The 24,215-nt window shown below is 44.9% G+C and overlaps 1 protein-coding gene across 6 annotated transcripts in view; it reads right to left on the reverse strand.

Annotated features, from left to right (window-relative positions):
* Positions 1–24,215, reverse strand: part of kcnq5b (potassium voltage-gated channel, KQT-like subfamily, member 5b) — a 108,951-nt gene that overhangs the window by 39,031 nt on the left and 45,705 nt on the right. The window lies entirely within an intron of this gene.

Here is a 24,215-nt window from a genome sequence, read left to right on the forward strand (position 1 = left end):
GCTTTCGAACGGCAGTAAAAAAACAACTTTAAAAATCAGATGTAACAACGTGTCCGGAAGTCCTGGGAAGACGAGCACAGAGCTCTCAGGGTTTTAGGAACCGGGTGTACCACACGGGTTGTTCTCTTCGATGCACAGTCTGTGATTCTTTATCTTGGTAATTTAGACATTTTGCACCTCCTTTTTAAAAAAACAAAAACCCAAAACAAGACTGAATGTTGCCTTAGCTGCTGGTAGACTGTATAACAAATGGCTCCTTCATCTCACCACATTCCCCACTGGGCCTCACAAAAGATAATTAGTGCGAGAAAGCAGATGGACACGGTGCATCATCCCCGAAATGCTTCCCCCAGCACAGCTGCAGTGGGGATGGAGTTAGCTGCACAGCTGGGCGGGGACATCGCAGCTCGACTCGGAGAAGAAGAAAAAAAGGAAGAAAAGGAACGCAAGAGGAAAACAAGCTTGCACATAATCCCCTGTGCCGTGAAAAAAAGATGCACAAAAGCGGACCGCACACGGCGCTACGGGGAGAGGAGGCCGCAGAGATCGCACGCGGGGCACAGACACTTCTCCTGTATTCTCAACACACCGAGGAGACGAGGGTGTCAATCGAGCCATTGGACGCGGAATGAAACGTCGTCGGCCTTTTAACAAGACTCCTGAAGAGGCCGTGCACATCAGCACTATTCTGACTCCACCAATGAGCCGCACACCGAGTGCGCCCCCATCCCGCTGTGTCGTTGGTGAACCGTCCGTCCCTGGATTCCCTGCGAGCAATGCACGTAGGCTGGACTTTCGCCATTTTACAAAGTGTTCTTTGAAACTGAATAGTTTCATAAATGATAAAACTGTGCCTGAACAAAGGAGTCGGGAAGCTTTTGTTCGCACACGTTGATTTCAGCAACTACAATCACAGGGGAAAATGTGCTCAGCCGGAGCTGAGAAAAATCAATTATGTGAGCTGGTCATGAATTCAATAATTGTGGGGGAAAACTAACCCTAACCCTCTTCGTTGTACGCGTTTGCATTGTATGAATTTGTGTGCATCTCATTTACAACTCTGCAGATAGCAAACGAAGCTGACGTTAAGCCGAAGTTGAAAATCATTGTCACTGTCTGACCAACGGTCTTCAACACACTTCCAAAGCAGCAAATCCTCGCATTTGCAAAAGCTGGGATCTGCAAAACGTCCTGGCACCTCTGCTATTGATGCATGACTATCGATCGGGGTGTTTTTTAATGGCTGCGTCGGTACAGAGTGTGCATTTGAAGATCCAAAGAGACAGCTGTTTCTTCGTCCAGACGCACGCTCACATCTGGAGTCTAACTGGAGCAGATTTCACAGCACACAGCACCTCATACCACACAGATTCCCATCTGGCGACTTGGCCGCCACAAGCCTCGGCGAATACTGCACGTTAAAATCCAGCTCTGCGCTGGAGCGGCGATGCTGGAAATCTGCGGCGCCTCGCAAAAAACAGAGGCACTCAAACTGCGCTTGGCAACGCTCCGAGACGCATCTCGTGAAAGCACTTATGCGGGGGGGGGGGGCTACAGGGGCTGTCGGGTGAGAGGATGTCAGAGATTTTTACCACATGGCCTCGCAAAGATGTTTCGTCAAACGTTTACAATTAATTCCTTCGCTGTTTTTGCTGAACAGACTCGGATGAATCACAGCCAAGAAACTCTTCTGCCCGTTGAGACAGACTTTTTATAGTGGGCCCCTTTACGTGACGATCAATCCTCACCGTTTTTCACTGAGTACTTTTTACACACACCTCCCATTACCTCTGTTGTGGGAGAGGATATTGTCCAAAGCAATCATCATCAGGGATTGATCAGTGTCATTTGCAGGCCTATCGATCCTTTCCCACGGTTGAAAATGTCCACGGTGACAGTTTCTCGCAGACAGTGTCTCGGTGCTCGGCTGCGATGTGCGCAGTTTTCGGTGGCGTCTCAACTTTTTTCCAGTCCCGCTCTCCATCGATCAACACTATCGGTCTGCTTCCTTCCAGCCTGTGACGGGTCAATACTCGGACCCTCAGGGCTCAAATCCCCGCTCCTAGCTGCGATTCCCTCCGTGGGCAAACAAGTATTAATGGTGCCAGGTGAGGAGATAATGAGGCGCCCAGACAGTGGCCCACCGAGGCCGGAGGGACACAGAGTTCTCATTGTAACACTGTAATGGGAGACGGGCAGGGAATAGGAGTGAAGTGGCGTCCCGGGCTAACCCTACGGAGTTTGGAAAATGAATACCTTTATTTCTTGAATAAAAGCATCACCTGTCCAGATGGTGTTCTGGCCAGTGTCTACAGGGAACACCACACCCACGCTCCCCTGCGGTGTGCACAGTCACCTACTCAAAGGTCAGAGTCATAGAAATATGAACCTGCTGTATTTGTGGAGGATGAATCAGCAGAGGGAGGGGGGGTGGACGACGACGACACAAAGTTAGAGGCTTCAATTCATTCAGGACAGCATCTGCGGAACACGGGAAATCTCAAAGGTCATAAAAAAGACTTTCAGCAGCAACTGGTCAGCACCGAGATGAAGGCCATCCAGACAATTGACCCCGTGCGTCGATCTTTAGAGCTCCAAACTCGGATCAAAAGCCACTCTCTCTCTGAAAAAAACTCTGGCTCATGGGGGTAAACTTTTCTCTGACAGTATGGAAGAGACCAGCAGGGCTAAGTGCTGTGCGGTGATTTCACCCGCTGCGATATCTGCGCGGGCAAACCCCCGTGACCTCAAAATGGCAAGGGCCCCATTAATCAACAGGGCAGGGTCGGGCTGGTCGATGGGCCGACGTCTAGCATCCATCCCCATGCAGTCTAAATTTGGGTGATAATGAAAGGATGAGGTTGACGGCTGGGAACATTAAAATGGGCTGCGCTGCCGCGCCAGGGCTGAATTATTAATCAAATACAGATATACGATGTGACGACAGCGTTTTCGATCAACGTCCAATCTTCACTTTCACTCTTCAGCCTCCTCTCTTTTTCTTATTTTCTTTGGCGGTAACTGAGCCTGAAGGTCGACATTTTGGATGTAATTAATTATTCTGCCACACCACTTCCTTGACTTAAAGACAGCTCATCAACCATGTGCCATCAGCTTTAAATGAATGTGTATGTGTGTTATGTGGAATCATCAGACTGACTGCATTATTTTTTCTGTTTTTGATTCTTAATATCTTTCAGCTCATTGATTTGGTTTTATGTCCTATAACTGTAATATTTGGACTCTCTCCGCACTCATCTTACCTTGTTTTCATCCAAAAAACAGCTGTGATTTTTCACCACCTTGTTCGAGGTTGGCAAGCTGCAGAGGAGCCAGATGCTCTCCCTAGTGTGTGTGTCTTACATTTGGTGCAACAGAGAGAGGGTGTGGAGTTCAGGGTGGTGGATGGATGTGTTGAGTAGAGATTGATAGATAATCAGGGAAAAAAGAAACTCACCAACTCATAGAGAAATAAGGATGCAAAGCTACTTACAAAGCTTACAAAGAAAAACACACAAAAAGTGCATATTAATTCAATGCATCAACTGTACTGGTTGCCTTGCTGGCAGTAATATCCACAACACATCAATACCCCTGGGGGGGTTATGTATGTGCTTTTTATGAGCATAAACAAATCAGTATGTAGAGAAAAAAAACACACCTTGAAGGCCTCAGCAATCCACTGTGCAATATGTGTGAATATCTTACGATCCATCCACAAGGCTATGCACACCAGAGTTTCCCAGTGGAACGAACGAAAAGCTGGGGGAGAGGAGGGGGGGTCTGTGCAGTGGGGTGGGTGTGGTGGTGGAGGGCAACTGCTCAATGACTACTGTAACTAGCATGACAGAGCGAGACAGTTGAGCATCCATTCCCGAAATACTACTTTGCTTTGCAACAAGCACAGTCCCTTTTTGGTTCATTGGATCTAAATCTCCCTCAGATATTATGACAATACATTAAAAACATGGAATAATCTTCCACAGGTCCGATGTTAAAGTGTCTCATAACCTGCCCATGATTGCAGCATATTTCAGTGTACTGAAGAGAGATACTGAAGTTCCATCACTTAAATTCCTTTCAGTTCTTAAGTGGCGCACTGGGAGAACAGCCATCGGAAATGTGGTCATGTCGTGATGAATGACCCCTGAGTGACATGATGTATGACCTGCAGGGGAATACTAAAGACTTTACACAGAGTCCGTATCTCCAACACTGACAAGCCATCATAAAAAAATATACCCAGGACCGCAAGGGAGACGATGGGATGAGGCCTTAATGATTCTGAGGCGAGACCTGATGTTAAGAGCACAATGACTGAGTGTCAGCATCTGTTAGGGCAGCGACTGCTAACAGGCCAAATTCTTTGTAGCAGACAATCTGCCAACTTTTCAATAAAATACAAATCTGCCTGTAACTGCATGTGCCTAGACATTTTTTTCTCTATTTGCTATTTGGGATTAAAACCGTTCAAACAATCCAGATTCAGCGTTTATTTCCCCTGCACCTTATTGACAATGAATCTCTCCCTCCAACATGACCTCACCTCCCCTGATGTAATCTCCTCAGAGATGTTGGTGATTCTAAACATAGTCTCAGAGAAGGGGCTGACCAGCATGTGCGATATGACTGATCCAGTTAGCGTGAAAGTCAGACACCACTGAGGCCCGTCTGCAAACCCCAGTGAGCATTTGGACAGAAAAAGACAAATTCCTGATTCATTCACTATTGTAGTATTTACATTCTTTATGCACTATTTCTATACTAAAATAGCTGCTGGTGTCTGTGTAAAAGAAAACCACGGTTTGGTCTTTCCTTCCTGGCGTGTGTGTGTGTGTGTGTGTGTGTGTACGACCTGGGAACAAAGCAGTGGTGAATCCTCATGAGTTGAACGCAGAACAATAGATGAGAGTGTTTCAAGCGTCACATGTTCTTCAGCATGAGGTGCGCTGATATTAGCCTTTTTATGTCATAATAATTAATAATAATGTGATGTTATGTGTACTGGTCCGTGTCAGAGAGATTTCAACGCACCAACCTTGACACCACGCTGACAAAGCACGGAGAGAAAACAATGCAACGAACACAGAAATCACAGGAAGACAGAGGGACTCTGCAAGTTTGGATGAAATGTCTCGCTTGATTGGACGGGAACAAAATGTAGTGCCGTCATTCATGGTTCCCAGAAGATGAACGGAAATAAGTTTGGTGATCCGGAGCTTTTATTTAGTGCTGCCATAGATTAGGCTCAAAAATTTCCATTGACAACAATTAAACAGATGGCTATGAAATCTAGAAAATACATTCATGTTCCCAAGATGATGAATTGCAATAAATATGATCCCCTCATCTACCACAAGCAGAATCAAAATCTGATTCAGAAATAATTTATTGAGCCACAGGGGAAAATGGGTTTCGATCATCACCACAGCAACAGTTTTAATTTGCTAAATCAATGGCTTTCCCATTGATTTAAAATGAAAAAAATGAAATACACATGAAACTTAGTAGCAAATATTAGTTTCGTAATAGAATGACCCAATCCTTATGAAAAAAGGAAGAGACTTGTCAAGGAAATTGCCCATTTATACATATATAATATCAGGAAATACTGCACAGGAGATAAGAATCAGCAAATAAATCAACTGAACGTGGCAGAGGTAACAAACGTGTTGAAGAAGTGTCCGTGCCATGCTACCGCAGAAGCGATCTCACGTGAAGTTCTGCTATGTTGACAGGTACATTTTTTGAAAACGTTGCAAATTCATATCGCACTTGCAGGCTGTGCTGTGCAAACGAGAGAATTGAGATGGAAGACGTCAGTGTCACTGCACGAGAAGCAATCAGCACAGGAAGTCATTTTATACAAGCGCTGCTGCAGCAAAACACAAAACCTCAAGACAGAATGTCACATCTTTATTGTCCTCCTTGCATTTGTTTGTTGTTTTGTCAACTACACCTCCCTCAGCTACCTTTTCTTTTTCTTCAAATTACAATTTCCACTAATGTTCCTACTTTACACACACACACACACACACAAACACACACACACACACACACACACACACACACACACACACACACACACACACACACACACACACTTGGAAAGTACAAATCAGCACATTTCCACTCACGTCACCATAAACATTTATTTAGTTGCGAGCAGACATGATAAGACATGAACAAACTAACCTTGCAATGAGGCAGCTGGGAGTGTTTCCTATATACTGTAGTTCTTATTATTTCATTACATTGTGTGGGCCCTTGTAAACTGTAGGCGTAGGCCCTTTCATCACTGCACAAGAGGAAACACAATGGGTTTCTAAAAGCATATTCAGCACTGACCTATAATATCAGACTGCAGATTGACATTATGAAGTCAGAGTACATGACGAGATGAGGCCCCGGGCCCCCTGGTTCGTCCGGTGGCTCTCGGCGTATGAAGGTGAATTCAGCCGGATGAGACGCAACTACAACACGAAAAAGTGGAATGGGCAGACGAAACAAAGAGGAGGCAGGCGTCAGTCGAGCGGAGGTGATTTGTGTTCTCTGTGGCTGATGCATTCCTTCCAACCATCAGTAACCCCTCAGCCCCGTCACAGAGGTGGGGGTCAGCCATTGTGTAAAGAGGAGATCACTTTGTGGCTCCGGTAACTCGGCTACGACAACATTCAGGAGCGTTTTCAGCACCTCTCTGAGACAATGAGGAGGATGAGGATGATTGATGGGCGTCTGGCTCCTCCCCCGATGCCGCTCCATCGATCTCGAACGGGTTTGACTGACAGCCGACGTTACAGCCAAGGAAGCACATGCACCTGATCGCATGCCACCACTCATGGGAAAACCATTTTCTGCGGAGCGCTGTGGAAAAGCAGTACACTTCCTGTTCAGTCGCAGAGTGGTGAACAGCACATTCTTTGGCGGGCGCTCAGTGTCTCTGTTAAAGGGATTTGTTATGCCGTTTTTAGCAGAGAGGGTTTACACGTCAGACCGGTGCATGCGACCGAGCGAGCCGCCTGGCTCTTGTGGAAACAATAATTGAAGTTCCAGATAATCATGCTCGCCGTTTTCTGGAAAAACTGTTGACTTTTCTGCTCAAGGTAATTTGAACCTGAAGCCACCGTGGAGCAACAGAGGAATCAGAAATCAGAAACAAATCAAGGAGCATATAAAAGGGCCGTACGGTAGTTCAGAGTGACAGGAAAATGATCTGGTGAAAGGTTACACTCTTTATGGTGCACGATTGGTTTTTAATAGCCAGGGGGAATGTTTCAATTGAGGGGCATTCACAGAGCCAGGAGGATAAAAAAAAAATAAAAAAACATAAATACAGGAGCTGGTTGGCTGTTTTTGTTACAGTAACAATAACAGCCTCACAGTAAATTACAACTGGGCTGGAGCTGCGGCCATGATGAGCTGCAGTGAAAGCCAAATGGAAAGATGATATAAATCTGAGATGTTAAATCTATTCACTTCAGAATGCACGCGTTGGAAATTATGAGAAGTTTTTCTGGTTAAAGGGTGTGGGGAGGATGAGGTCAGAGATGGAGGTATTTTCCATCCATTAGTGGTGTAGCATGAGATACACACATAATTCACTTTCCACATCTTCACCCAATTAACTAATCGCATCATAATCGAGCGAGCCCTGGCTCCGACGCTTCACGTCAGCGAGAAGTTACCGAGCGCCCGAGCGCCAGGGCAAAGACTTTCTCCTGTAAACGCACGTGCACACATGGCCAACAGGGAGAGGATGTTGTACTCCAAAGTGATTCGAATGAACACAGCTGATGAAAACGAATGAGAAACATTTCCAAACGCACGCCGGCAGCTGCCGTGGCGAACTCATTGTAAAAACTATAAATGTACTGAAGTGCAGGTGACGAATGGACACGATGTGTCCATTCACTCAGGCACATTTTGCCTCTCAAGCAAGGACATTAGGAGTGGAGGCAAAGTGATTGGGTCGGAGAAGTTAGACAGAGAGTTCGGTCTCATCTCATGCATTAGTGAAAGCCAGGACTGCCCTTATTCTCTTTCCGCTGTGCTTGTTCACAAATGGGTTAACCTTCTCTTCAGCTTACTTCAATAAAGGTCACTGAGCCCTTCGGTGACAAAGAAAACACTCCTGCTTTAACGGATCCTCGGGGACTCTGCGGAGACTGATCATGATTGAGAAGGCAACAGTCTTCTTCTTCATCCGTCACTTGAGGTCTTACCAGGACAGACACAGATGGGCGCCGGATTCTATGCATCAGAAAAAGATCAGAAGGACAAGAAAAGACCCCCCCCAAAAGACAGGTGCTGTTATTTATTCTGCAAGTCTCCAGAACTCTATAAATAAATACTCTGGTGGTTGTAGAAGCAAATGCAGTATGATTTACTTCATTTTCTGGTTCCACACCACTGAATTACTTGTTTGTTTGGCGATGGAAATTTATCTGGTGTTGTGCCAGTCGATCAGCGCTTTGCAAGGCAGGACTTAAAACGGGGACTCAATCTTCCTGTGCCAAAGCTATAAAGCCGATGGAAGAAAAAATAGGCTGACAAGCACGTATTAGACTGACAGTTTGTTGGTGAAGGTGTGTGTAAGTAGACGTTTCTGCAAAAATCCCCCTTTGCTCCAACCAAGCAGAAATGGGCCAACACGGACAAAATGTCACTTAATAATCAAATGAAATGCAATAGCAATTCGGTCTTATTAGCCGGATGATTCCGAATTTCATCGTCCACACGTCTATGAAAGCATGTGTCCATATTCTGCTATTTGGATTTACCTTTTGTCATCCGTCTCGTCAGATTGGGTATGCTAGACTCAACGAATCCTCCAAATTAAACCGCAAAATAAATCCTTTGTAACTGCCCCACAGAACAAAACCAGAGTAACAAAAACAAATGACTTTGATCGTCTTCCAAAAGTGGATCCATCCAGCGATCCCGACAAAGACCCATTGTCCAGAGCTGCTACAAGGCCTTGTCACATGAAGCAAAAACACCTTTTTTCCTTTGCTGGGGACTGATTCTCTGATTTCTTTCGGGGGCAGATAGCCTCGATTGGATGGGTGGTTATTTTGAGAAGATGATAGTTCAAGAGCTCAGCTGATTTTTGGGGAAAATGTTCTACCAAAGAACGGGTGAGTAGTTTGGATTCTTGTCCAATCCAAAACAACATACACACATTTCTGTCCTGTGTCCAAAATAAGTCGGGGATTTTCTTGCAAATTTTTATAATCTATATTGTATATACTCTCATCTGCAAAGGCTTGAGGCTTCAACCTGTGCCCCCGTTTTGTTGAGAATCATCAGTAGAACTTTTTCTTTTTATTCCCTGTGAGGCTGAACAAAGTGCTTGGTCTCTCAAAGCGAAATGTCCCGAGAGTAGTTTTTGATCAAATTAATCGTGATCAAAAAAAGAGAGGAAAAAGGTGGAGAGGAGAGTCCGGATGCTGTTGCATTTGGGTAATGGCAGCACTGCGGAGTGACATTTCAGACAGTAATGAAAGGAAACTGTGCTTCGACCAAGGATGCTCACTGTAGTATTGGTAATGCTACATATGAAAATCGCATTCAGCTACAGAGAATGGCCTACAGTTCTTTTTTTTGTGCCAGTGACAATGACATTCTCGTTCCCGTCTCCTGTATCATTGACCTTGAATGAAGAATCAGACATCCATTCAGCCCAGTCTGAATGCTATTTGTTTCAAAGCCAAACAGCCCTTGAAGCAGACATTTGACAACAATGTTCACTAATAGACACAGTATTTGAACAAGAACAATACGAATAATAAACCCGTTTTCCCCTGCAATCTCAATTGGCAGTGATGCAAACAGGTACCACACAAGCTGCATACGGATATTGCAGTTTCCCGTCTTCACAGTTTTACTGTCTGGGGTATTAAGACATGAAAACATGACATAAGAACATCATTGTTTGTGCGAAGCTGGCAACAGCAAGAATGCAGCGGATGGAACGAATAGATTTGCCCACATTGACAGATGTAAAAAGCTCTCACATTACTAACATCTCCTTTGTTTCCCTTTTTTCCTCCGCTGCAGTAAAAAAAATGCCGTATCGTGACGGCAAGGATCGAGAATTCTCATTTGTCCGAAGACACTATGCCTCATCACTCCCACTGTTGTTGTCCCGAGTCATACCCGGGGGCTTCATGCTTATGTGCTGTATGTCTGTGGTGGATTGCATGTAGAGATTTATTTTGGATGGTATGTTCGTGAGATTGCAATTTTCCAATTTTCACAGTGTGAAGTGTTTGTGTCATCCAGAAAGTTGACCACTAAACAGGCTGCGTTAGTTCAGGTCACACTTTCAGAGGTTGGATATCATCATCCTTATTCCTTAAACGAAACCCGAGCTCCGAGCCATGCTTCCATTCTGCCTCACTCATGCAAAAAAAAACAACTTTAATTCTTATCTTAGTTCAGTTGTGAACTTGTGTTGATCTCAAAAGAGCATAATAGTTTGAGCAACCCTTTTAAATCTGTTTAACTCGACAATCGTTGCACACTTTTATTCCTCTCATCTCTTCTTTAACCTTTGACTCATGGCTTTGGCAGGTGTTTGGACCAGATGTATCTAACCAAAGGCTCCTTGGCTCAGGCCGCCGTTGGCAGCTCAGCATACTTCACACAACAGCGCAGGCAAAGTTTGCATCTGGAAGTCGTTGCCTCACTGTCCTTATTATCAAATGAAATTACCAGGCTGAGAACACACGGGTGTTAGCCCGCTTGCGAGCTGCTGTTTTGGGCTGGAGAGTGAACGGTTTGCAGTGTTCCTCTCAACCGCAGTCCCAGACTGACACGATGAGGCACTTTGGTTTCCTGGTTACCGTTTCTTTTAAGTGCCCAGTGCAAAGTTAGTTACTGAAGCCGTTTGCCTTCATTTTGAGAACAAGATAAAGTTTGATATCAATCTCATCTGGGGTGTGCATGGTTTCTTTTAAGGTGAAGTTGCATAGAAATAGTTAAACAATTAATTACAAATGAAGACAGTCATTGTAGTGTTGGTAGTTAGTGATAGTTTTGCTGGCTAGGCTCATTGTTTTCCTCTGCCTCCGGTCTCTATGCGAGGTTAGGTTCATGTCCAAGCTTTACAAATAGACACAAATCATGAGATTGACGTCAATTATCCGGCTTTTTTCTTATTTCGCAAATGAAAAATTCCCCAAATATTGAAATAAATTTCTTAATTAAATCAGTTTTATTCGAATTTGTGTCGATTCTCTCATTTAAAAATTAAAGATAAGACAGTAACACTGAGCTAAGTCCTGAGCTAAGAACTAAGTCCCCATGTGCCCAGATTTCAGTAAGTACAATGTTACTATAAACATGAAATATTGGTCCCGAGCAATACAACTAACTACTAAGTTGCAGTAAACTAGGATTTTCTTTCAACAATTGATGGATAAGGATGCCAACGTGCCAGACCTAATCTTTTTGTCATGGGAACATTACATGGCTTCCACTTCACAGGGACACTCACATAGATTCAGAAAAAAATAATTATTTTCTTCCAAAATGTTTTTTTTGCTCTGCTTTCATGTCAGGAATTATTCTCTGAGAGCTGTCAGCAGAGGAGTCTGTGAGTCTGGAAGGAAGGGACTAATAAAAAAAAAAAACGCCTCCTCTCAGACTCCACTTGATCATCCTCCTGCTGAAGTTGCAGTAGTGCTGAGTCCCGCTAACCTCTCCCCGTCTCATCTGCTTGCAGCTATACTAGAATGGCCAAACCTTCCACATTGTGCTGTCGAAACCATTAATAATCGACAAAAGGCCCCGCTCCAGTTTGCAGGACAAAAGGCGCCATGCAGTGCATGATTATTGTGATTGTAATGATGAAGAATGCTCTCATGTGCGCCCTGAATGACGGGAACATCGATGTGGTGGCAGAGCTGGTCACCAAAAAAAAAAAGCATGGCAAAGCTGGCACCACAAAAATACTAGTCCAAATGTTTGGCTATGAGAGGGGCGACCTCAAGAAATGATCTTGTATTTTGCAAGAAAGGTGAGCAATCGCAGCAGTAGTGAGATGCTTTTCAAATCCAACCAAAGATTTCATGACTTTAAAACGTTGATTCATAAATAGCAAGCAAAGCAATCTTGTTCTGATTTGCTTCCGAAGGAAATTATACCCCGAGTGCTACTGTGCAACGTTCTTCTTCCTCTTTGGAGGATTATTATAGGCTGGCAAACAACAAATTGTGGCATTACCAAAACCAGGTGGTACGGAGTGTGGACTATGCATCATTCCAAATTCTATCATTTCAAATCTGGGAGAAATGCAGGACGTAACTCAAAAGGAACCAGTTCTGAACTGGCGCCACACAAGCACCGGCAAACCGCCGGCCCGGTGGAGAAGAGGTAGGAGAGGGGCCAGTTCAGCCCGCCTGCCTGCCGAGGACAGTAAAAACTTGGATTTGTTTGACAGTCTGTCGTGCCAACAACGTAACAGGAATCCCTCTGGCGCCCCCGACCGGCCAGTCTGACGATGACAGATGGGAGCCATGTCATTGTGTTTGTGAGGGAGAGAGAGATTAATCAGGAATTAGACATTCATTAACTAGACGTTGGCGAGCTGCCACAGTCGAGGTAATTAATGAGAAACACTGTCATGGCACATGGTAATTCACTGACGAGGCACTTTGGATGTGTGTGAGTGATCTCTCCTCTCGCGTTGGGACTGCGGACTGTGTATTTTATGATGTAGATGTTTGCGGCGTGTTGTTGGATGATCGAGTAGCCAGCCATCCAGCAATTGTTCCATGAAAAGTCTTTAAACAAGACAAACTGTTTCGCATGAGGTGTCCTACAACCACGTCCAAAGGTAAAGTACACGTACTCTGAACTGATACGCTCAAAAAGCCTAAAAGCCTGAAATTTATGCCTGAAGTGAATGTGCTCATTGTGTTGTTGGTTTCAGAAAGTTACAAAAGTTACTGGACGTAGCCCCCTAAAAATCCATCATTGGAAAATGATGGGGGGGGGGGTGTTTCAGACAGGCCTGTCACGATAATTACATTATGGACTTATCATATGATACATGAATGTCCTCTCTCATCTGATTAGTCGTATTATTAATCAATTACTGGTTTGGTCTATAAATGTCATGAAAATGTATGAAAATATGGATTTCTAAATATTTTCCTAAAGGCACCTTGTCTTCAAATTGCTCATTTTGTCTGAGGCCTAAACACAAGTGTAAACTTTGGATAACACTTCTCTCAGCAGCAACACAAATCGTGGAGGACCTGCATCCGCAACAAGCAAGCTCACCATGACTCAGGATCCAAAAATGGTCTTAAAATATAATATTTTTTATCGCAATTATTTCTGGGACAATATGTCGTGTGACAAAAAGTAGTTATCCTGACAGGCCTAGTTTCAGAATCTGTTTTGAAGATCCAACAAGCATGTTGTTTGAGGCATATTGAGGCCCTTACAAATCTGAGCCATGGGTACAGTGTTCTTTCCTTAGGCACAGTTGTACTTTGTGCACAGTGATCCTTGGGCTAAATGCTAACGTCACCATTCTAAGGGGCTGACAATGACGAACGGTGTCAAGCACATAATCTTAGACCGACCAACACTTTCTGTGCAGCCAGCAAACATGGCTTTCAATTTCATGATACCATTATGTTCATCTATTTGAGTTAAATCTTATAAAATACAGGTAACAGAGTCATTAAAATAAACTTTTCTTCTGGAAGCAGCAGATATGTGCGGACCAATTTATGACCACACTGAATATAGCCCCAGTGAAGATCAATACTAATACACATAAACCCACAACCGAAAACGATAAAAATGTACTGACACACAAAAGCACACTGGTGCAGCAGGGAGCGTACCCTGGTTCCTAGGGTCCTGTGTCACATAGATCAATATTCAGTTAACACACATCAACCCATCCTATGGTGTTTAGGTCAAATTTGGCCCATTTTGAGTTTAAATAGTTGAGAAATATTATGACGAGGAAGTGGGCTCACCCTGACCTCCACCCCTAGCCTTAAAAAAGGTGAAAAGTTCCGTCCAATGTAGAGCTGTTATATTGAGAGTCATGCAACAGTGCTGGGGAGCACAAAATCCCTTGGCCAGTTCCCACAATAGCTCATGTCATATTAAGCAAACACAGAGCTGGAGAACAATAGGGCTGTGCAATAAGACCAAAATATCAGGTTCAGATAGAAGTCATTTTATATGAAGACTACAAGTACTCGTTACCCCTTTCCTTTTTCTTGACCCTATGAATTGAGCCCATGTATTTGTAGATTCGAGTTGTAACAGCAGCTGTTATCTCCATCGTCATGATTCTCCACCGTATGTTGTGTCTTGCTACATCGAAGTGGGGTGTTGGTGTTGAGCCTCGTATTTCTTGACGTGATTCTTGGCAGTAGATAAGGTTAGTGGTGTTTTGTGTTTTTTTCTGGGCCCACTATTCATACACAAACCAGGTCCACGTGACAGAAGCGGCCCCTCTTTCAGGGTAGGAGTCCTTCTCTTGTTCGAAAATTGTCACCTTCTGTGTTACGTCCACTCCTCGTGTCACGTCGGTTTGTGTTGCCTTCATGCAGATTCCGTGCCTGCGTCCATGCCGTGTGGAGAAACCCAACGCGTCATCCGAATGATGAAAAATACGCTACTCACCACTTACTCGAGTGTCCTCGGAACAGACACCGAAACCCGTTTTGCCCCAGTGTGTGAATGATGTGCGATGGAAAAGCACTGCATTCAAAATGTAAATGAAGCACTTTGAGTGGTTGTCAAGACATATACGGTAAATGCAGTCCATTAACCATATCACAAAGGCCAAAGCTTACCCATTATGTGTTGTATCAATGCAAGGAACACACAAGCCCAGAGGAACATATTGCTCTGTGCAGCACCTGCATGTCCAAAAAGGTAATTTGTAATGTGTGACCGTGGATTTCAACTCCTGGAGGAGAGTACATGCGGTGTAAGGTCTGCGTCAGTGCGGAAAACACTCTGTTACACAGTCCAATCTGCTCTACGGGCAGACAGGTCAGACACACAAGTAGCTGAAAGTCTGCCCGCGAACTCGGAGGCATTAGAGACAGATTTCCGAACGGCCTCTGCACAAACTCAATGTGAGGCCTGAAAATGGACCTGAAACAAACAACAGAGACAAGCCGGTGAAATCCTGCGTCTAAATCCCTCAAAATACATAAATAAATAAAACCGGGCCGTGGAAATTAATCACTGTAAGAAATCTGCCTCGTGTCAAAAGAGAGCAGAAAGACATCTGCTCCTGATTACACTGCTCACTGACAGCAGGATGTCTCCTCTGCCGTTCCTGTCTCAGCTTCATCATCCTCCTCCCTCTACGGTTTCAGAACACCCTCCGCTTTTTCGCAGCATCGCCCTCTCTCTCGGTGTTTCTTTGGCTTTCCTCCCTCGCTTTCTGTCTCACTTTTCTCCGGAGCTTTTGCCAATCCCTCGGCGCTGTCTGCAGCCAAGCCACGCGACGCGAGCAGCAGTAGCCTTGACATGGTGGTAATGAAAGAGGGGTCCGGACGTGACCTGTGGTGGCTCTGCTGCCGGCGGGACGGGGGGGGGGGGACGGGTGATGACCGCCCTGTCACCTGAACTCGTCTGCCTGAACTTACTGACCCCCCCACCCCCTCGTTGCTCGGCAGCGGGGTGATGAAAGGTCACCCCATCGCAGTTGGGATTTTTTGTGGATTTATTTTGAAGGTGATATCACATTATTAAATATAGCAGTATGATACTTGATACTCGTGGGAGGTGGGGAGGGAAAGATGTGAGGCAAACATACTAGAGGTACAATAGACAGGCGCTTGCCAGGGCTCTAAAAAGAAGTGGTCCAACCATAACCCTAACCCTTACCCAGCGTCAGACCTAAATCACTGCTCAAGACCTTGTGCTCGGGAGGCACAGAGAGTTATCCTTGGGTCAAAATCGCCCCTGGCGCCTGCGCCGGCAATGTGTAAAAAGTGCCGTGTGACATGGAGAAAGTGCGCTGTGTGAATGTGCGCGTGAATGTGACTGTTTGGCTGTGTTTAAATGCATTGAGAGCTATAAATACGGTCCATTTACCATTCACCGCACAGCACGGGTCCTGCAGGAACTTCACGGGGGAAATGAAACAGGACCACTAGAAAAAGAGGAACGACGAAAGCTTGTGAAAAGATGTATACAGCCATTATTGGCAAAAGGTCATAAGTCATAAGGTGTGGGAGGGCTTTATACCAACTCTTATGAAAGTATATATTAGATGGATTCAATTTTTTTAAGTTCAGCATTGTTACAGGAAGTAAAATAAGGGGCCATTATGATGATCTGTCCAACACAAGCTGCGAAACACAATATATGCATCCACAGGAGCAGCTGAAATGCCTGTTAACACCAAACTGATTCTGCAAAAGTCTCTTCTTTTTTTTTTTTAAGTGCCTCGGTGCCACAGCACCTCTTTTTTTTTTAGAGGGAGCCTTGAATGTTTAATGAGCGCCTGTCATACTGATTGTATACGACAGAAGCTGGCCGTCTGCGAGCAGCACACGGGTGCAGACAGGGGAGAGACACCCACGTTTTCCCCGCTTAAGTGTCTAGGGACGGAGAGTTGGCACGGGATCGGGGTCAGGCTGATTGGCAAAAGTGCTCGCTGCTGTAAGAACGGTTCTCGCTGTCATTCATCAGGACTCCACTCCGCTCTGTGTAATGCGCTTCTGTTAACAGGAAGCATATTGCTTTCAGTGGCGCAGTGGAAGAAGAAGTTTGGCAATCAAATGTTGGTTTAAGTGAAGAAACAAAACACTCAACTTTCAACCGGCAGACGTGTAAAGGAGAAGGAGCCTGCAAGGAGCGCTCAGACTGCTGCATGGCAGAAAAAGAAAAAAAAAGAAAAAGACATTGGTTCCGCTGCTTTCGTTAGCTACTTGTTCACTTATGCACTTCCCAGGCCTTACCGCCTCGCATCATCAATTTAGGATCACGCAAACGGTGTGGTCTTTGACAGCAACCTACACACTTCCTCACGTTTGTGTCTGGATTTCATACAAAAAGAAAAACTCCTCTTTGCACTCTCACGTTCCTGGTGGATCATTTTGACACAGTTCAGAGCTCAGCAGCGTGGATGTGGGGGTGCAAGGGGTCCCGTCCCCTCCAGCGGCGCTCCACGCGGCCCGCCCCCAGACAGCATGAACTCACCAGAACAGCACGGTAAGCTCATGAGACGCAGGCCATGGCGGCTTTGGAAAAGCTATCCCCTGACATTTTCCATTCATAAAATTCCCGGAATTGAGATGAAGGAGGGAAAATAAATCAGGCTGCAGCCCGGTGTCTGTGTTTTTTCATATATGGCTTCTTTTTTTCTTTTTCTTTTTTTTTGTTCATGTTGCTGTGATTGGCAGAATGAGGGTTTAGCCATATGTTTCCTCCTGCTACCAGTCTCCACAGCCTCCTTTTGTTTTTCCTACTGACATTAAATAGACATGAAGACAGAATATGCTGAGTGTGCCCTCCAAGTGAAGTGGTTGAAAATGAGAGGCTTTTACGACATGGAAAGGTCTTCATTAGTCTGTGTAATACCACCACCACATGACTATAATTTTAAAAATGCCTATTGAGTCTCTCCCCAAAAGCCCTTGGTTTCGTTTTGGTTCTAAAACACTCAGTCTGATGTACAGTGGCTTGGTTGGTTTTCATATTCAAGGGAGAAAATTGGTGAGCTGGATTGAATCAGACAATTCAATTCCTGTTTTTCTAATCGGCAGTTCTTTGAGTTGGGTTTTCATTCACTACATCAGGGTCGTCCTGCTAACACACCTGCTCCCGCTGCACCAACAGCTGTGCATTGTAAAGATAAAAACAGGATCAACTTTGAAGAGGGTGAAAAAAAGGAATATGTCATTTCATCAAACAAACAGAAGTGATCCCTTTTCTTCCCCCTGATCCCTTGCAAACTGGATCAAAAAACCTGCAGAACTTATTTTCACAGCGCACACATCACGCCGAGCCCAAAGCACATGTCTCTGCGGTTAAGGTTGAAAAACAGGAAGACTTGAAAAGGACTAAATCATTTGAGGCCCATTGTGTGTCCCAGCATCCACTGTGTTTCTTTTCATGGCTGTGGAGTGCTGTGATGAGCCGATACACAAGTGTAGCCGATCATCACCTCCGATTAATCACCTCGTTCACTAGTGTATCCATCACTTCGTACAACATTATTGCCTCATAATGTCCCTCTCTATCGCTTAACCCTTTGATTTTTTTTGGTGCATTATAGATATGGTGTCAAATGTGGGCCGCAGGAGGGAAATTATAAATATACCAGACACTGGGCTTATTACTCAAGCAATAAAATACTGCACAATATGGTGGAGCGTTAAATCACGTGATGGAGCACGGTCGAGCAAAGCGAGCTGTCCATTTCTGGACAAAGGAAAATTCTATCATGTTATTCTTGGGACAGTTTAACCAAAGTGATCCAGAGGGGAACATTGAAATCAATTTCAAATGGACTACACCGATTCTGGCTGCTCTGAGGGCCCTAAACTTGAAGTTGACATTTACAGATTTAAGTTTTTCGGAATTTATTTACGTTTATTCTCATGACTGTGACCAACTTTAAGCCTTATTGCTTTTTTAGTATCATTATGTCCTCAGAAACAGCTAAGTGGTAAAATGTATTTGAAAAAACAAGAGCCTTTTTGTCTGAAGGCCTCATTTGGATCTATCACCAATCAGAATTTAGGTGGTGTGCAAACCATGTTTTCCTTTGATTGACAAGTCACAAACCAATGTGCGTTTTTTCATAGTGAAAAAACAAAAAGCTATGTAAGTTTTGATGTAATTTTACAGTGCAATATGTTTATACTTCATGTGGTGATATAAAAGACTTTCAGGAAATTCAATTGAGTCATTTTTGGTAAGCAGGCCTGTTTTTGGCAACTCCAACAGAGTAAATACCTGAAAAAAGAAAAATGCAATCTGGCAGAAAGAAGTCTTAATCATTGATTTGTAAAATTTCCCTACAATTTCTTCATGAATCCAGGTAAGGTGATGTAGAAAATCAGCGTGGTATAAACGGTATGGAAAAAATCTGTTTCTGGGATTTTGATAATATACCATGATTCATTTACACACACTCTGTGATGCGTGGAGTGCGAAGAAAATAATGTGCGGCGCGACCTTTGTCTGTCTTTTGTAAAATGCGCCCTCTACGGGCGTTTTTGTGCCCTCTGAATGTGTGCAGTGTTGGGGTGCGAGGTGTCGACCGGACGACGGGCCCAGCCCGGCCTGCAGAGGCGGCCGCCGTCGCCGACCGTCTTCTCTTCAATGTGATGTTCTCTCTCTCTCTCTCCTGTGTGACTCATGTGGACTTGTGGTATGCGACGTCCCCTGCTGCACACGGCCGCTAATTGGGATCAGCATATTACCCACCAAAACAATGCTGCGGTGGTGTGAGTCTGCCGGGGTCCAGTGGCCTTTTATTCACCGCAGACCCAATAATCCCCCTGTCTCTGGGGGCAAAGCTCATTAAATCTCGGCTGGAGCCCATTATGAGCGCCCGCCGGCTCTGGCACCTCCTGCAAATCCTATCATGGCACAGTTTATGGAGCCGTGGCTAGCGCGGCGGGCTAGCGGACAACTAATCACAGCCCCGGTGTTTGGACTAGCAGATTAGCACTCCTCACTGATCGCTGATCCCTTGGGATTAAAGCCACACAGCGGCCGAGCCCAACTGTACGGGATGAAATAGGAACACACAGGCATGTCGGCCCTCACACAAACACACATGGGCCTATATAAAACGCACGAATTTCAGCAACAGCCTCTTTCGACTTATTTGCCCTGAGATTTGTTAAAGTGAACTGGGAGCTGAAACACCTGATTCTCATCTATAACTCTCTATTGGCTGGCCCATGTGTGTTCCGAGCAGCCCTAGAGGCTAAAAGGCACATCTCACTCCGGGAATCTTAAAACTGTGTGTTGCTCTAAAAGGGACTCAATGTCTCTCTTATCAACTCGTGCTCGTCTGCAGGGGTTTATCCTGTGGAAGTTTCTTGTTTGCCTGTTTTTTTTTTTTTTTTAAATCTCAAGTATTCTTATTCCGTTTAGTGTGTTTTATTGTCCTTTTACTGCCTGTGTTTATTGTGTACTTTTACTATGAAGTGTCTGCAAACCAAATTTCCCTAATTGGACAGTAAACTTTGAAGAACAGTTGCAATCTTTTTAGGAACATCTAATAGGAAACAGGACGCAGAGAGCTGCATCGTCGCGTTAAAAGACCCAACTCTCAGACTTCAGAACATGAAGTCTGACTGAATTAGAGCCCATATGTGTTTTTCTAATTAATCAAAATGCAACTCAACATGCCCGACCCAACTGATGTTGTACAATTCATGTGGTCCGTGTCATGTTCATTTGTGCTGCTTCACTGGGGCGACAAGCTGATGTAACTGTACGCATAGTTTCCCATCTGTGCTGCAGAATCCATTTGACGTTGTTTGCTGCCATGGTTATCCATTCAGAAAAGCTCTGAAGTTTTTCATCGCATTGAGAAACAATGACAACAATAGCAAAGCTGAGTGAGAGCAACAGGGCGTGACTTGAAAGCAGGCAGACACTGCATTCTTAGGCAGGATCCCCACTGGAGGATGAGGCACATCCTGATGTTGCACTTAAATACTTTGAATATTAAATTCATACATCACTAAAGATTTCATATTGGGTTTCACGCTCACAGTGTGGTTCAAATATCAAACAACAAGTGACGAACCTTACTGCGCATTGCCAAGATTTCCTCCAGCGCACAGGCACACTGCCCTCAACCCCACAAAAACCATCGCCCGTGTCATGAATATGCTCTGCGTGAGTATAATGTGAAGCTCCCGCTGGGAAAAATCATATCGTAGTGACAACGTAATTACATAACAGAAAAGGCACTGTCAAACAATTAAAATGCAACTCCCTTGAGGGCAAACAAGCTCATTTCTGCCTTTTGTCAAATCAATGCCGCAATACAGAATTAAATAAAAAATTACATTTTACAGTATGTACACATGCAAAAGGCTCAGAGACAGCCATTTCAAGCCAACAATACCTATAATACTGTATGTGCCCTAACTATACTTGCAGATCTGTGAGTGAGGAAGGATGGGAGATTTTATGTGCATTCCGTGGAAGGGAGGTATCGGCAGAAGGTGGACGTTTGTTTAACGGTTTCAGTCTCGGTTTTAGAATCGTTACACTCACACTCAACATACATATTAAACTGAGACAGTAAACACACTGTGCTGTGTTACATTAGTTATTTTCCCTCTGGCTCCACCGGCAGCTTCAAGATGAGTCACTATGCAGTAGGTCTATCGCTTGAAAGCAGTGTCAAGCTGCTGGTGCAATGCATTGAACTGGCTTCGGGCAGAATAGCAGGGGTTTGTTGAATATGTATCAGGTCGTGTGTTATTGCACTTGCAGCCTTTCTGTATACTAGGCTCGAGGCTGCAACAGTATCTGTCTTTAAATTGCGTTAGCGAGGGGAACGAGTGAGCTCTGATCGCCAGAGAGAGAAGCAGGGAAGCAGCGCAAAGGGGGCGAATGAGAAAGGCCTCTATAGGTAACGAGAGGCAAAGAGTAGGACCCTCGACACTCCACTCTCAATCCTAATGGCTTTGGAAAAATCTGATGCTAAATTCAGAACAGAGAGCAATTAAGGATTGACATTACAGACAGAAGAAGGAGGCTGAGAGAGGGAACCAGGGCCTGAGCATTAAACTGTCAGAGATAAAAGCTTTATTGTCAAATAGTTCTTTAACGTCATGACTGCTTCGCTCCTGCCTGTCAGGCAGCTATTGGTTTGACTTTATTTCATTTTTTGGGGGATGAAAATCAACATGCAGAGAGTTTTGAATTTAATTAAAATACAACGGGTCAGCGGGTTCCGTGGTTATGTGCTGGAGAAACCCTCTGACATCTGGTTTTATTTGGCCTTTTCAGAGTGCGTCTATCACATTACAATTAAGCTTTTCTCAGTTTAGCCACGGCTCAATTGCCTTACACAGCAAATACGCAAAAATACTTAGTTTGCGCGAGGCAGGGCGCAGGATGAGGAGCATTATGCAAACCAACCCATCTCCAATAAAACAACTTATCAAACTGCTACTGACTACATTTGAATTGTTTGAAACAATCAAAAGGCTTCACCTTTTTATACCTGGGGATGCAAGAGAAGTAAAATAACTCTACTCCTTTCTCTTCTACAGCGACATTGGGACGGTCCTAAACTTTGCCTCCGGCCGAGGTCAGAAAACCCACTGGTAGCAGATTGTGGTGGTCAGTCAATTTTGCTCAACTTTGGCCTAACAGCGGCTGAAAAAAACGAGGGCAGTGTGCACCAATATGGCATGTGCACTGTAAATAACAACAATCGTCAATGAAAACAACACCTTGCTCTGCATAATGTTGCACGAGCCTGTCTGTAATGAAAGCAGGGTTACCGAATTCAAAGTGGACCAAATACATTCTCCGGCTGTGATGGAGTGCTGTAAGTGGAAAGACTGGGTGCAGTCCTCAACACTCTCCGATTATCAATCACGTCAGGGTCATACCAGTAATTCATTAATAATAGACTACATACAGCAAGGTTAGATATAATGCATTTTCTTTACAAAGAAGGGCTCCTCGACTCTTACGTCACTGATGCAATCCACTACCATCAGCCGGGCCTCATTGGCAACAGCTCGTTCAATCAGAAGACCGTACGACTTTTTGAACCTCTGAGCTTGTGGCGGATCAGTAAATGTAAAGTGCCAAATGTGCAACAGACAAACAAACAAACAAAGAAAAGGTTTTGTGTCAAATCCAAGCTCGTCCTGTAAAATGCTTTGCCGAGTCGTGTGGAGGGAGGGAGCATCGTGGTGACCCAGGAGGGCAGAGATCCATCTGTCACGTCTGGCCATTTTCAACAGTTCGAACACAGGGGAGCGCCAAGTCATCCCACAGAGCGGATGGCTCGTCTCTTATCCGTTCTGATGAGCAGAATGTTGAAGCATGTGGAGTTTTTAGGAACATAAGGAGATATTTTCAATTTTGACACAATCCGCACAGTCAGTGGCACCAGTGTGTGTTTTGGCCAGTACGTACGCACTCCTCAACTTTGCTTATGAAAGAAGTTGGCTTATCAGACAAGTGAAACCTGTGTAGAGCAGATGGCTAATGTAATATCTCAACGCGTGTGCGACTTCATGCACTGAGTGATGAGCGGCGACATGGTGCTGGGTAAAGTACAGGGTTAAAAACGGTCACGTGGTGGTGTCTGGTAAAAATGAGATAACATCAGCCTGTTTTAAGTGTGATAGCACTGTAATAACCTCATTATTCACTCTCAGTCCACTTTGTAGCAAATCTATTCGACCACTCCCCTATTTCCAGGCCGCTAAAGACGGGACTCTAAATAGCATCATGCAGCATCACACCGCGGTGTCTGTGATGGAGGAGGAAGGTTAGAGGAAGGAGCCAAGGAAATGAGGCCAATTTACCCATGGGGCCCCACTAACCAGGAGTGGGCAAACAGGTTCCACATAGAGACGCCATCAAAATACAGCCTAATGGCAACTTGGGCCCACCCACTTCCTGCTCGGGTGCTCCCCAAGGGGGTGTTCTCGGACCCCTGAGTTTCTGTCTGGGTGTCTTCCTCCCAGCTAGCCTGTCTTTCTGCACCTCATTGCATTTAGTCTGGCTGTGAACGTCTCTCTGTTCCTAAGTGGAAGGCTAAACAAACTGCACACTTTGCCACGAAATGGGGTTCAAATTAGAGCGATGACCTCAGGCTGGAAAGGAAAAAAAGCCACTGGAAGTGAAATTCTACAGAAGGGCTACTGTGCAGGAAGAGAGGATGCTTTTTGCCAGACGACTGAGGCCACTGAGGGAGGCTCACTGTGTTTCCAGTGGCAGTAAAAGGGAGCAGGCCCGACCAGCGAGCACAGAGTGTGCAGGGCAGACTGGAAGTCAAAGAATTTCCGTCACAGTGTGAGAGTGAGAGAAAGAAAGAGTGGGCTAGTGTCTGCCAGCAAGAGCACACTCTCATTTTCCACAAGGGAGAAGTTATGGCGTGATTTACATGTATGCCAAACCACTCCATTTGGCGGGAAATTGATGTGTGTGTGTGTGTGTGTGTGTGTGTGTGTGTGAGTGTCAGCATAGACGTGTGTGAGGCCAGC

The sequence above is a fragment of the Scophthalmus maximus genome, chromosome 8 (assembly GCF_022379125.1).
Source record: "Scophthalmus maximus strain ysfricsl-2021 chromosome 8, ASM2237912v1, whole genome shotgun sequence".
Lineage (NCBI taxonomy): Eukaryota > Metazoa > Chordata > Actinopteri > Pleuronectiformes > Scophthalmidae > Scophthalmus > Scophthalmus maximus.